Genomic DNA, 14129 nt, shown 5'->3' on the forward strand with positions numbered 1-14129 from the left:
CACCCCTCAGGAAATCAACACGCTCTCGGAACCCTCGGGAGAGGGGCTCACTCACTTTCTAAACGCTCTGGCCCATCAAGGAACTCACAGGCAAGCATTTATGAAAGCGGCGCCAGTCGCTTTTTTCTTCAAGTGCCAAGGCTACTACTGTTACCACCAACACGGTGATCACACAAGCAACGAGGTCGCCAGCTAAAATTTTCCAACGCCACGCAACAACAATGGCAAGGGCTTACTGGAACTGTGCAAGCTGACGCTTATACGAAGCTTCACGAATTTTTCAAAGTCGCCCAAGCAGACTACAAACTTTTCCTGAACGCTTAGTTTGTAATGTTCGCTTTCAACTTCATTTTCCCGTTTCCTTTAATTATGGCGGTGTCCATTTGCTCACTTAATGTAAATGGTATCGCCGAATTTCCCAAGCGGGACAAAGTTTTTAATCATCTCAAACGGCAGAATTTTGACATCTTTCTCCTTCAGGAGACACATTTACCGGATGTCACGAAAGGTAAGCTGTGGGAGAAACACTGGGGCGGTCACGCATGCTGGTCTTCAGGCACAACGCGATCGGCCGGAGTGGGCTTGCTTATCCACCCCCGGAGCACAGTTAAAATCGAAAATTTTTCTATGGACACAGCGAGCAGGGTTGTCACTCCGAAAATCAAAGCAGACACCGGAGCAACTTCAGAATACCCGTCCATATCATTTACATATGTCGGGAGGCTTTGAAGAATGACGCATAACACAATAGACACTATTCTTATTCAATGACATGGAAATGATGTGGCCGGGTATTCTGAAGTTTAGCCCAGACACCTGTTCTTTTCAAGTTCTCAATATTTACGCTACAAATCACCCTTCTGAACGCGCCACGTTCTTCGCGAATTTAGTAGCTATCTATCCAGTAGATATCAGAGAGTACGATATGAAGATTCAGGCTCAGAATTGTTACCTTTAACAAACAGAGTACCTCAGGGGTCAATTTTGGGTCCTGTACTTTTTACTGTCTACATTAATGATTCAATCAGTGCTATTACCCACAGTCAAGCCGCTGCGTATGTTGATGATTGTCAATTGCATTTTAAACTTCCCATATCAGACTCATCAAGTGCTACAGTCGCCGTAAATCATGATCTTAGGAACATCAGTAGATGGTGTGCAGAGAATTCTGTACTCATAAATCCCGAGAAGAAAAAATTGGTGGTTGTTGGGTCAGCACAACTTCTTAAGAGGCTACCTCATATCTCCTTAACTCTGCTGGGCAAGACTATCTCACCAGTTTCGTTTGCTAAGCATCTCGGGGTATATGTTGATCAATATCTTAACTATGATGTGAATATTACTAAAACAGCCTCTAGTTGCATGAACTAATTAGTACAGATAAGAAGAATTAAGCACCTTTTAGATAAGAAAACACTTTTATTACTTATAAATAGCTTTGTTTTTAGTAAATTATTTTATTGTTCCTCAGTGTGGGGGAACACATCTAAGCGTAATCTACACAAACTACAGTTGGTACAAAATTTTGCTGCCAGAGTTGTATTAGGTTTAAGGAAATTTGACCATATCTCTCCGGGGCGGAGATCTCTTAGATGGTTAGATGTTACAGAAAAGGTTTTATTTAATGATTTAGTTTTAGCATATAAAGGCGTAAATGGTTTAGCTCCAGACTATTTACGTAAATGTTTTATTAAGCGTTCAGCAGTTCACAATAGGAACACAAGGGGATGTAATGATTTTGTGATCCCCCGATGTAGATTGTCGATGGGACAACGGGCATTTTATTTTCGCGGCCCACGGGAATGGAATGGTCTACCTGACAACATTAGGAATACTAAAGATATTGATATTTTTAAGCGGAAACTTTTTAACAATATGTTCTATATGTAGTAAATTTGGATATACTTTGAATGATTTGAAATACATTTGATTTTAATTAAATTACAGTAAATAATTTAGTTAACATTGTGACCGAAAAGCCCTGTTGAAGGGAGTCTCAATAAAGTATGTATGTATGTATGTATGTATGTATGTATGTATGTATGTAATTTGTGGCGTTACGTCATGCACAATACAGAAATAATTATCGCAGGCGATTTCAATTGTGTTCCAGACATCCGGTTGGATAAATGGGGAGGCGATGACAGCTTGGGGGATAAGGGAATTCCAGATTTGCATGCATTGACGGACCAACTTACCCTCGAGGATGTCTTTCGCGCCAAAAACCCTATTAGTCGTTTATTTACCTGGTTTAATGGCCCACATTCGGTCGGTTGTCGGTTAGATCGGTTCTATGCTCCTCGCGCGTGGAGATCAGTAGTGCGTGCTCACAAAAGCGCCATTTTCCCGTACTCAGACCAATTGGGGAATTCAAATCCCCGAGGCCGAGGCATTTGGAAATTTAACACGCGGCTAATAAAATCAGACGAGTTCTGCGCCGAAGTGGAAACTTTTTGGCCCCACTGGCAATCTCAAAAGCCCCTCTTCACCGACCCCCGGGTTTGGTGGGATGCGGGCAAACTACAACTGAAAGAGATTGCCATATCTCATAGCGTGACCGCCGCTAACACTCGCAGGCGCGAACGAGCCGCTCTTGATCGGGAATTTCGTGACTTGTCGTCACAGGCAGACTCGAATCATGCCGCACACTGTCAGAAACTGCTCGAGATCAAAGATCGCTTGAGAGCTCTGGATGACGAAGCCATCTCAGGGTGTATTCTTCGCAGCAAAGAGAAATGGACCGAGCTGGGAGAGAAACCGACGCGGTATTTTTTCCAGCTCGAAAAATCCTGCCAGTCACGTAACGCAATTCCCGAATTGCGCGTGACCGCCCAAATCACGGTTAAAAACTCCTGTGGCATTCTCGGAGAATGCAGAGCCTTCTATAAGGAACTCTACACTGAGGAACCAGTCGACCCAGTGAGTCAAGACTGGCTCCTGGAACAATTAGATTCCACTTTGTTATCCGAAGAACAAAAACTCTGCGAAGGCCAGCTGACCCTTGACTAGCGTCACGCTGCGCTTTCACAAATGGAGTCGGGTAAATCGCCGGGGGCGGACGGCTTTCAAGCCGAATTTTACTCCCGCTTTTGGGGATCCATTGGGGGTGACCTCGTGAAGACGCTTAACTTTTCTTTCCGCGAGGGTTTTCTCTCAGCCATGCAACACCAGGGCATCCTACGCCTGCTCTACAAGAAAGACGACCTAAAAATTGGCGCCCAATCTCGCTCCTGAACCTGGATTGTAAGATTGCGACAAAGGCCTTGTCCCACCGTATGAGAAAGATTTTACCAAATATCCTAAATGAAGATCAAACTTGCGGCGTTCCTGGGCGCAGTATTTTCGAAAACCTGTTTCTCTTGCGCGATACGATCGACTTCGCGGGGCACAAACAGCTCTCAGCAGCTGTTATCAGCCTCGACCAGGAGAAGGCTTTCGATCGCGTAAATGACAAATTCCTGCAACGCGTTCTTGAGCGCTTTAACTTCGGGCCCGACTTTCGCCGTTGGGTGCAGGTGATTTACACGGACATTACCTCACGGGGGATTAACAACGGCTGGCTTTCCTCGTCCTTCCCCCTCCAGCGGGGGTTAGACAAGGTTGCCCGCTATCCCCACTGTTATACTGCCTCATCGTGGAAACCCTGGGGCAGGCAATCCGCCGTGATCCCAAAATAGAAGGCATTCCCATTCCGGGCTCCACTACTAAAACCTACAAAGTGTCTCAGTACGCTTTTGACACAACACTAATACTGGCTAACGAATTTTCTTTAACCCGCGCTTTTAACCTAATTAACACCTTCGAGCGAGGCTCCGGCTCACGCCTTAATCCCAAGAAGACCGAGGGCTTATGGATAGGCTCCCAGGCCGGAAGAACCACAGGCCCCGTTAATATCACATGGGTAGCCGATAAGCTTAAAATCCTCGGGGTCTACTTGGGTAACGCTAACACAGAACAGGCTAACTGGGAGACTCGGGTTAAAAAACTCGAAAACCGTCTTAACCTCTGGCGCACTAGGACTTTGTCCCTAAAAGAAAAATCTATCTTCATTAACACGCTTGGAGCTTCGGGACTTTGGTACACTGCGACAGTGGTGAAAATGCCTGACTGGGTTCACACCCGCATTACCAAGGCCATTTGGAAGTTCCTTTGGACAGACAAAACAGAACTTGTTAAACGCGAGGTCCGTCGATTACCATGGCAAGGTTTGGAGGTTGGCAAGAAGGAGGTTTGTCCGTTGTACATCCCCTGGTAAAATCGCGAGCCCTTAAACTCCGGTGGATTCCCCCGGTGAGTGACGCGACTTACACGGCCAAATGGGTGTTTTTTGCGCGATATTGGGTCGGCTTTCCGCTGAGCCGCAGAATTAAAAGTTGGACGTTTCTCCGCTCCAATGACGTTCCCAAGTATCTAGGGGATGACCAACCCCCCATTTACCGCGCTGCCTTGACAACAGTCGACCGGGTGGGGGTGAATTTCGATCCCCTCCCCGACCTCACGGTGAGAACCTTTTACTCAAGGCTAACACCCCCTCCTCCTCAGCGGCTCCCTTGCGTCGAACAGTGGGAGCGACGCGGTTGGGCTGTAAACTCACTTGGCAAAATATCTGGCAGGACATCTTCGGTGCTGGTCTGAGTACCAATTGGGAAAGCGAAATAGCGTGGCGGATCGCTCACGGTGTGGCTAAAACAAGGGCCTATCTCAAGTCATGGCGCCAGTTCGCCGTGATCGATCAATGCGCGGGCTGTGGCGAGCGGGAAACGATCTCTCATGCTTTCTGCTCGTGCCGCCTCGTGTCTCCTGTGTGGAGCTGGATGTCAAATCTGATAAATCAGTTTTATGATCAACGTCTTTTACTTTCCGAATCTATTATTTTATTACGTCAAGGGCTGCCCCAAGGCTCCCCTTGGGCGCATTCAAATGCCATCACCTCCTTTTTAATAAAACTCACCCTAAATGAGCTGTGGGCCGCCCGGAGCCTCGACACTTTCGAATCTAAACGGCCATCCGCTCAAACCATTATCTCTCAAATTAAGACCCGCATTCGCCAACGCATAACAACCGCCTTTCACATTGCACCTCGCGCCATCTTAACCACATTCTGGGCTTACCGGAATGTCCTGTGCTCCTTTGCGAATCAGCAACTTATAATAAAGATTTAAACCCCCCCCCTCCAACAAGCCCCTTCGTCGGATCTCCTTAATTGGTGCACTGTGCAGAGGCTTTCCCCCCCCCCCCCCCACCTGTAAATAGTGTAAAGGATATGAAACCTTTTCCGAACAACTAGCACTCACGCCATTAATGTCATCCAACTCGTCCACAAGCTACGAACAATGAATCTCCAGTAATGCATTAGTTCCCCAATGCGCCGCACTGCACAGCGGTATTCACCTTCAAATGTTCTGTTATTTACGATCAAATGTAATTTCCCCTGATTTGTTGTGATCCCAATCACCGTATCTAAATTATCCAATTATTATAATCAATCGTTGTAAGGGTTAAATTGCTAATGTTATATTAGAGTTTTGGTTATAGTTAGGGTTAGGGTTATATTAGGGTTGGGGTTAGTGTTAGTTAAGGTTAGTGTTGGATTAGGTTTTAGGGTTAGGGTGAGTGCTAAATTAGTGTTGGGTTAGGGTTAGGGTTTGGGTGGGGTAAAGGTTTGTAATAGGTGAGGGTTTGCTTAGGGTTTGTGGAATGGGGTCTCTGTTTTTGACTGTAGGAAGGGAAAAGGGGTTATTGATAGCATAGGAAAAAAGCAATATGTGAGGCGTGAGTAGTCCAGTGGTGAGTGCGCTGGACTCTAGGTCAGATGGCCCGGGTTCAAGTCCTGGCTGGGGCTTGACGTTGTGTCCTTAAGCAAGACGCTTCACTCACATTGCTTCGTCTTCTCGGATAGGACGTAAAGCCGGAGGTCCCGTCTCCTGCACCTATCAATTAGTTAATTTCGGCAAGGGACGTTAAAGGACCCACATCACGAGATTACTGTGATGTGGTCTGGCCTGTTTACTGGGAAGGGGGGGAGGGGGCATCTGTAAAAATTTCTCCTTTATTAATTGTAAACTGCCGCCGGCAGTCTGGAAAAGTCCCCCGGACAGTGTTGTAAAGCGCATTAGAGCATTTACATGGAAATGCGCTATAGAAATTGATCTATATATTATATTATATTGATAAAAATAAAGTATTCCCCTTTTACAATTATTTTTATGGACAAGTGACTGCAGGAATGGGAAGGATATAGGTAGAAGAGGAGCAGTGTTGATTTCTATTACCATCTTTATAAGTGGTTGTAGGGGATGTGATGAAGAACTGTGTTAGGCATTTTAAATTATAGATGACATATAAAAAGAACGTGAGCTAGTTATCACTTTTCCTGCGAGTTTATGGTGAGGGGTTATGTTAAAATGTTTTGGGGTGGTGTGGGCTAAGGGTCCAGGTTTATATTTGCTTTTAGGGTTGAATAAAAACACTAAAGGTAAATTATATGGAATTTTGTGTAATAAGAAGGATCTGTAAAGAGCTAATAAAATACATATATCAACAGAAGACTTTTATATGTTATATTATAAGGAGTTGGATCGAGGAGTGGTGAAAGAAGATGTGAAGTGTCTATGAAAGTTGTTTAAAGATGGAGAGAAATGGAAATAAACCGGCCGGGTGAGGAGAGAAGGATGCATCGGCACCAAGGCTCCTTATGGTTGTGAGTCGTCAGAGGCAAACCACAACCGAGCGAGGATGTTTCTAACCTGGTACCAGGTCAATGCCCGAAATCCTCGTGCCGAGTCCTTGTTAAAGAAAACGAGAAAAACTACACAATTATAGTGGTAAATTAGAGAGTCATTGGAACCTATTCCGAAGGAAAAAAATAATTAAAAAAAGGAAAAAAATTTATAATATAGAGGGAAGTAAATATGTATATTAAATAAAGAAAATTTCAGATATAATAGAAGAGAAAACTTATGTAAACAATTGAAAAAAAAAAAATTTTTCCGAGATAGTACGGAGGAGAATGCAATGCTCATGTAGAGAAACAAAGAATACGGTGCTAATACAGAAGAGAATACTTATGTAAATTAAAAGAAAGATAATTAAATGAATAAAAACAAAAAACAAAAACATAAATAATAATAATTTCAAGTGTGCGTACACCGAACGGAAGTGTCACGAAACGGGAGCCAGCACCAAAAGGGGAGGTGTATGCCATTATTTATATGAAGAAAACAAAGATAGATACCTTAAGAAATATGAGAGGGAGCTGCCTTGTCCTTAATATCCAAAGAAAAAAAAATTATATATATTTCTGACGAAAAAAGATTTTCGCTACCGGCTCCGTGTCGTGAAATAGCGGAGTTGAAAGATCTTAAGGTGGCTCAATAGGGTTATGCAAGATCACGAAGCGCGCGCCAGTGACATCAGTCGAAAGTTAATTTTTCTCGTTGTTTTTGCTATTTTTCAAATCAAAGCTACTGAAACATAAAAAACAAGGGCCTAAATTTGCTGTACAACAGTCACCTCTGAAGTCAAGGCTTTTAGTCCCAAATTAAAACTACTCAAATATCGCCATTTTTTGACGTCTGTTTGACTTTGATTTCAATTTTCTTCAATTTCCTTCGGTAAAATTTTCTATTATTCTCCGACCGGGTAGAGTCTGACAAGACGAAACTTTTGAAATCGAAAAAAATAGGGGTTGTCAAGGTAGTTTTTTCGCTTTTAACATTTTTGTTGTTTTTTGGCTGAGCGAAAAACCTGTCTTACAAATTTTTCTGATAAATTCACAGCAAGGAAAGCTAAAAGGGTATAACATCTCTGCCAAATTTTAAGGAATTTCACCGAAGGAAATACGAGAAATCTGAGGGGGAACTTTCTATTTTCTCACCTCAATGACAACCACGTGATCAGAATAGGAACTCGCCAAGATCGCTATTTGAGCATGCGCGAACTTTCGAACCACGCGGTTTTGTCGAGAACAATTGTGTGAACACGGGCGGTCATTATCTGACGTTTTTGTACAAACTGCTTTTGACCTGAAAGTCAGTTGAGAACATACCTTAATTTACTATGCCGCAGAATCCTTGGAAATCTCTTCGAAGTGTTTCAAAATTGCGGAGACTATTCTCGTCGTGTTTGTGACCCTTGGAAGCGATGAGTGACTGGACAATGGCGGTCTCGTCAAAATACACACAAGACCTGTCCGTCCAAATCGTTGGTACAAATTATTTAAATCCCCATATCTTAAGCCACTGCCAGCAATTTTTTCGGCAATGCTTTGCTTTATTGGGCTATCCGCATGACCTGGGTTGTACAGCTTTCCTCGAAAAGACAAGAGTCTCTAATGACGGTTGTCAAGATATTTCAGGTCTTCGGCGGCGTCCTTGACAGAGATTACAGAACTTCTGTTCACCAGCATTTCATCAGACAAAGCCAACCTGGGCGAAAGCAAGATTCTTCGAAGAGCGATCACGTCCTCTAGGGCGTCGTGGGGATCAAAGGTGGTTTGAAATAAATGTTCGTAAACAGAACTCTGCCCAGGCTTTGGAAATTTACCTTCTGCGTTTTGGATGGAAGAGTGCTTGCTTTTGATGAGTGATTTCATCAGTGTCAGAGTGTCTGCAAACCGGATGGAACTGAGCTCCGCGATAAAATTTTCGCCACCGTTTCGAAGAAGTATTGGAATATCAAATGTGGCGGCGTTGTGTCCAGCCAAGATTGTGCAAACAGGCTTAGTGGATCGTGTTGAAGCTGAATCTATTCTGGCCCTCAAAAAAGTTAAGAACTGCCTAAGTACTTGCGATAACTCAAAGGCTTCTACTAGTCGATTATCTTTGAAAAGTCGGCGGATTCCATTGACAGTTTTAACTGTAAGTTTGTTGACCTTTGACGCGTGAGAATCTATGTCTCTGGTTGGTAGAATGTAGCATGAGAATTGTTTAGCTGACCTATCCACGGCAGCGACCTGACATACTTCTGCTAATTTTCCCGTTGAATTTGTCTCGATGTCAAATAAAACAAAAGTGATAAAATTTACTGTCATCAAATTTTTCCTTTTGAACTGTGGGTCTCGAAGTGTATTTCGGAACTGCATTTTCGTACTGTTCTTGTTGTTTCGTGACAGCAGCGGTTATATCATAAAGATCAGTGACTGAAAGTTCAGAATTGTTCGACTCCAATGTTGTCGCAGAAGAGTTCAGGTTCAGGCCAATGCCACTTTCCTACATGGTACCTTCTTTACCCTCGTTTTTCGAGGTTTCTGAAATCTGGTGTTTGTGTCATTGTGATCGACGTCGTTTGAATGCAACTGTTGATTTCCTTTGTTTGTCCTTCGAACTTTTCATGTCCATTTTCGTATTATGGTCTACACAGAAAAGACCTGGCTCTATGTTAAGTGACGCTAGAGTTTGAGGAATTTACTTGTTACCAAGAGACAAAGGGCCTAGAAATATTGTAAAATACACTGTAAACTAACAGGGAAAAAAAGACTCCACAATATTTGTTATGTTGTTTTATATGATAATGGTGTAAAATATGCTATAGTGCAGTTAAAAATAGTGAGAATTTACCGTAATGACAAAATAAACATTCCTTCAGACCATCTGTAAGGGTTTCTAAGTCCACCAGTCTGGATCCTTGTGGCAGGTTCGCCTTCCTCTTAGCTTTATTCTGCTGATGGGAATCAGGGTTGGAGTCAACAGAACAGGTAGGCCGATAATTAGGACAAGCTTGACAGGAAAATCTTACCAAAAATTAAGACTTCCGAATAAAGAAAAATGTACTGACCTCACGTGCTCGTATCATTCGTTTTGCTGGGGGTTCGTTTTCCATGGATATGTTATCATACTGGAGCTTCCTTTTGGCATTCCACGTTTTGAACCCTCCGTGTAACCTTTTTATTTTTGTTTCTTTTCTGGTTTCGATCGCTTCCACTTTCCGAAAGCGACCCGACGCATTACGGATGTTGTGTAGGCGTTGTGTAAACTTCTGGTCTTTCACTGTCAATATTGTGCTCATTACTGGAAAGTAGCGATGCCGTTTCACTCTCGTCAAGTAAACTTCGCGATTATGTGACAAAAATTGTGCACTCGCGTGAAGCCGCCATGTTTGTTTACATATTTGATGCCATTTAAAGGCGCGCGCTATTTTCGTACCCATTCTTCGCCCGGCCAAAAAACCCTATTGAACCACCTTAATCTGGGACGGTCACGTCAGAATGGCGTGATCGTATTGCGTGAGTCTTATGACGTACAGGTAACGCGCGATTGCTCTTGGGAAATTGATGAAGAGTGTTTAATCGATCTTCGTCGTAAAAGGGATTTTGGCCCGCGAGATGTCTAGAAGATGAATTATTTCCAGAGATAAAGGAGATGAATACGTGTTTCAGCAGAAGGAATTGAATGGAGACGTTGATGTAAGGTTATCGGACGTTGTTGGAAGAGGGCGAGGACCCATTGTTGAGACCTTTCGTTCTAACCTGGCTGTGGAAAGTGATTAACTGTTGGGATGCATCGACCACCTTCGCTGTGAATGGTTGTCGAACGGTGAGTTAAATAAATTAAAGATCGGAAAGAGAACAATTATTGTATTGACTTATTAGAGTAGAGAATAGCTAGAGTAGATGTATCCAATCTATTAATGTGGACAATAGCTAGAGTAGATGTGAAACAATAAATAAAGCATAGAGCATACCAATTGTTAAGTGGATTAAATTGTTCTGCATACTTTTACAATATAAAACAGATGTTATTAACAAAAAGACAGTTTTTGGTGGAGATAGTGCGGAGAAAGCCCCGTAAAAAGGGAAGGCTATAAGTATAGAAATATAGTACGATTATAACAAATTCGAGTTTTGACAAGAATTATTATACATGAAAATAAGTATGATGAGCAAGGCCAAAATACAATTATGAGTTAAAATGCAGTAATGAGCTAAGATAAATTACAAAATTCTTTGAGATTATCGATGAAAAATGTCGAAAGATTATAATAAGGCAAGAGTAAAGTAGATTCTTTAATAAATTACCTAAGAATTATACATAGTGGCTTTACTCGTCAACTACAATCTCGAAATGGAACTAAAGTGTTAAGAAAAGAACATCAGGGATGTCTTCTCTATATTTATGAGAATTTTGTTGCGATTTCGTTTGAAAATAGCTCAAGGCACATAAATGTATAAGAATGTAATGATCATGTTGGAATCCATAAACTGTAAAAAATGAAATACAGAAAAAAAAATAGATAAAATCTATATATATATATATATGAAGTGTGACTTGATTTTCGTAGAACAGTGCTCAATACATAGAAGTAGAGCGAAGTATATATTGTGGGAGGAAAAAGACAAGTAAACTACAAGTTCATCCCTACAAGCCTGTTTCGTGGTCGCCCACTCATCAGGAAACAGGCTTGTAGGGATGAACTTGTAGTTTACTTGTCTTTTTCCTCCCACAATATATATATATATATATGTATATTTTTTTAATGGCATTAAAATCTATTATTATTTGGTAATTTTAGAGTGTAATAGCTCATTGGTGAGTAGCATGGTGTGCAGTTTGGTGGTGTTGCTGTATGCTTTGGTGAGTTTGGGGATATGCATGTTGAGGTATTTGTGTAGGATGTGGCGTACTATTTTGTCTGTTCATGCATGTTTTGTTGTATTTGCTGCGGTAGTAGATTGTAGATTTCTTAGTGGATTGGTTTGTTTTGGTGAGTCGTCGTCTTTTGTCACAGTGGTAACTAAAGGTAGCCAGGGGTAAGAGTTTTTAGTGATTAGTTTGTTGGGGTAGTCAAGAGCGGTCAGTCATACAGAAAAGAGTTTCTGTATAAAGTTGTAATTGTCTTTGGTTTTTGATAGTCTGCTGTATCGTACAGTTTCAGTCTTGATGATGCCTGTGAAAATGTGTTGTGGGTGATTTGATGAGAAATGGGGGTACATGTATTTGTTATGGGGTTTTTGGTAAATTTGGTGGTGAATTTTGTGATATAGTATGGTGTGGTAATTGAGGGAAATTGTGAGGTCTAGGTAGTGAATGGAATGACAATTGGTGGTGAAAGTGATCGGGATTTGTGAAGGATATGTAGTGGATAAATGTTTAATAATATCTGTAATGTTGTTTTTGTCTGTCAACAAAAATCCGTCGTCGATGTATCTACAAAAAAGGAAAAGTCCAGTGGTGTCACGTTCCGAAAAGAAAGTTAATTCCCTGAGCAGCAAGACCAGGTCAGCGATTTGCCGGCTGTGGTAGCTGCCCATAGCAACCCCTTTGATTTGTTGGTAAACGTCCTGTCCTGAAAAGAAAAAGTTACGGTTGTTAATAAAATTGTTTAAATTAAGTAAAAAGTCTCTGTAAAAGGTTGGTAGGTTTAATAGTTTGCAACTGGTGGTGATGGCACGGATGGTGTCTGAATGTGAGATGTTGGTGTAAAGCGATGTGAAGTCAAAAGTCGTTAAAGTAAAATTGTCAATATCGTTAACATAAAAGTTGTGAAATGAGTCCAAAAGGTCTGTTGAGTTGTAAATTAAAGGAAAAGGAATGTTTCGTTCTTCAAAAATGTCTTTCAGTTGTAAAATAATTTTTTGTCAAGCTCTGTACCAAGTAAACATGAGGGGTTAGAAGTCGTCCAGCTGTGTGCAGTTATAATGGGTCGTCCTGTTAGATTGTGAAGGTTTGAGGGTGAGGCAGTATCAGTCAGTTTATGTACTTTAGGTAGGAGTTTCATGTAAGGTAGTTGAAGTTTGTCTTGTGTAATAGTGTTAAGTAGTTTCTTGTCGGTTGAGGTTGAAAGTAGTTTGTTAAAACGTATTTGTAGTTTGCTAAGTAATTTGTTGGAGTTTGTTATAGTCTTGGTAAGGTCAAAATTGTCAATACGTTTGTATGTGGTGGAGTCTGTAAGTTGTCTGGTGTAAGTGTGTGGTTGACTGTAGGTATTGCTTGGAGTAAGAAATGGTGTTGTGGACATAAGCGATGATGTGGACATTAAAATATGGTCTAGTCTGTTCTTCTTGGAGAAGCTTGACTGGGTTTTTGTTTGCGTAAGGGTGGTATCTGCGGAAGAGGCTTGTAGTTTCCTTTCTGGTTGATTGGTTTGTAGCTTTAAGTGGATTGGTTCCTTTGTAGATTAGGTTGTTAAGAGCGGAGTTGACTTCTGTAGAGATTGTTTTCTTTATGTTAGGTATGGTGGTAGAATCTGTGGTTGGTATAAAATTGGTTCCTTTGTTCAAAAGTTCTGTGAGGTCAGAGGAAAGGTTAATGTTTGTGAAATTGTGAATTTTGTTGATTGAAGAAAGTTTTTCTTTTTCTGCTGATAGTTGTGATTTGCGTGAGGTTATGCATTCATTTTCTCGTAAGAGAGCTGTGTCTTGTGGCCAAAGTTGGACTCTAGTTTGGAGGTGATCGATGAATTTGTGTAGGTTTGTGGTGATGGAGTGGATGTGTCTGCAAAGGATGTAGCCATGGTTTTGTTTGATTCTCTTCAGGTGTTGGATTCATTTTTGTTGTTTTGATTTTTCTTCATCTTTAAGTTGTTTGATTCTATTGAAGAGTGCTGTATTTTCGCCTTCAAGGTATTGGATGCTTTGCATGATAGTGGTAGTGTTTAGTTGAATGCTGCTTTTAGTAGAGTAAGTAAGGTTTCCGTTGTGGGTTTCAAAACCTGAAGTAGTAAGACTGGATCGAAGATTGTAGATGGTGGCTTTGTTTCTTTCTATTATAGTTGATAGGTGGTGGACTTTGAAAAGAGACTTTTTTCGTTTTTTTGAGAAGGTGGTAGATTTGATAGTTTCTCATTTCCATTTACGCGTACTAGTCGTAAAAGATGGATCAGGTTTAGGTTTTTGATTATCTTTCTTGTGTTTTTGTATTTTAGGATGTTTCTTCTTGTTAATTTTCTTCTTCTTTCTGTTGGTTGTCTCTGTTTTAGATGTATACGAGGGATGAGGGGTCAATGGAGTTCCTGAGGTTAAATTCCCTTGAGCAGTTTCCTTTGACACATCATTAGAGAGATTGGTATGTGCACCTTCATCTATTTTCCTCTTTTTGATCTTTCTGGTACTTGATTTCTTTGTCATGATTACTGTAAAACGTTATTAGGGTTTGTGGTAAAAAATATTTAGAATGAATATATTAAGTGGGAAG

This window comes from Stylophora pistillata, chromosome 8, assembly GCF_964205215.1.
Source record: "Stylophora pistillata chromosome 8, jaStyPist1.2, whole genome shotgun sequence".
Lineage (NCBI taxonomy): Eukaryota > Metazoa > Cnidaria > Anthozoa > Scleractinia > Pocilloporidae > Stylophora > Stylophora pistillata.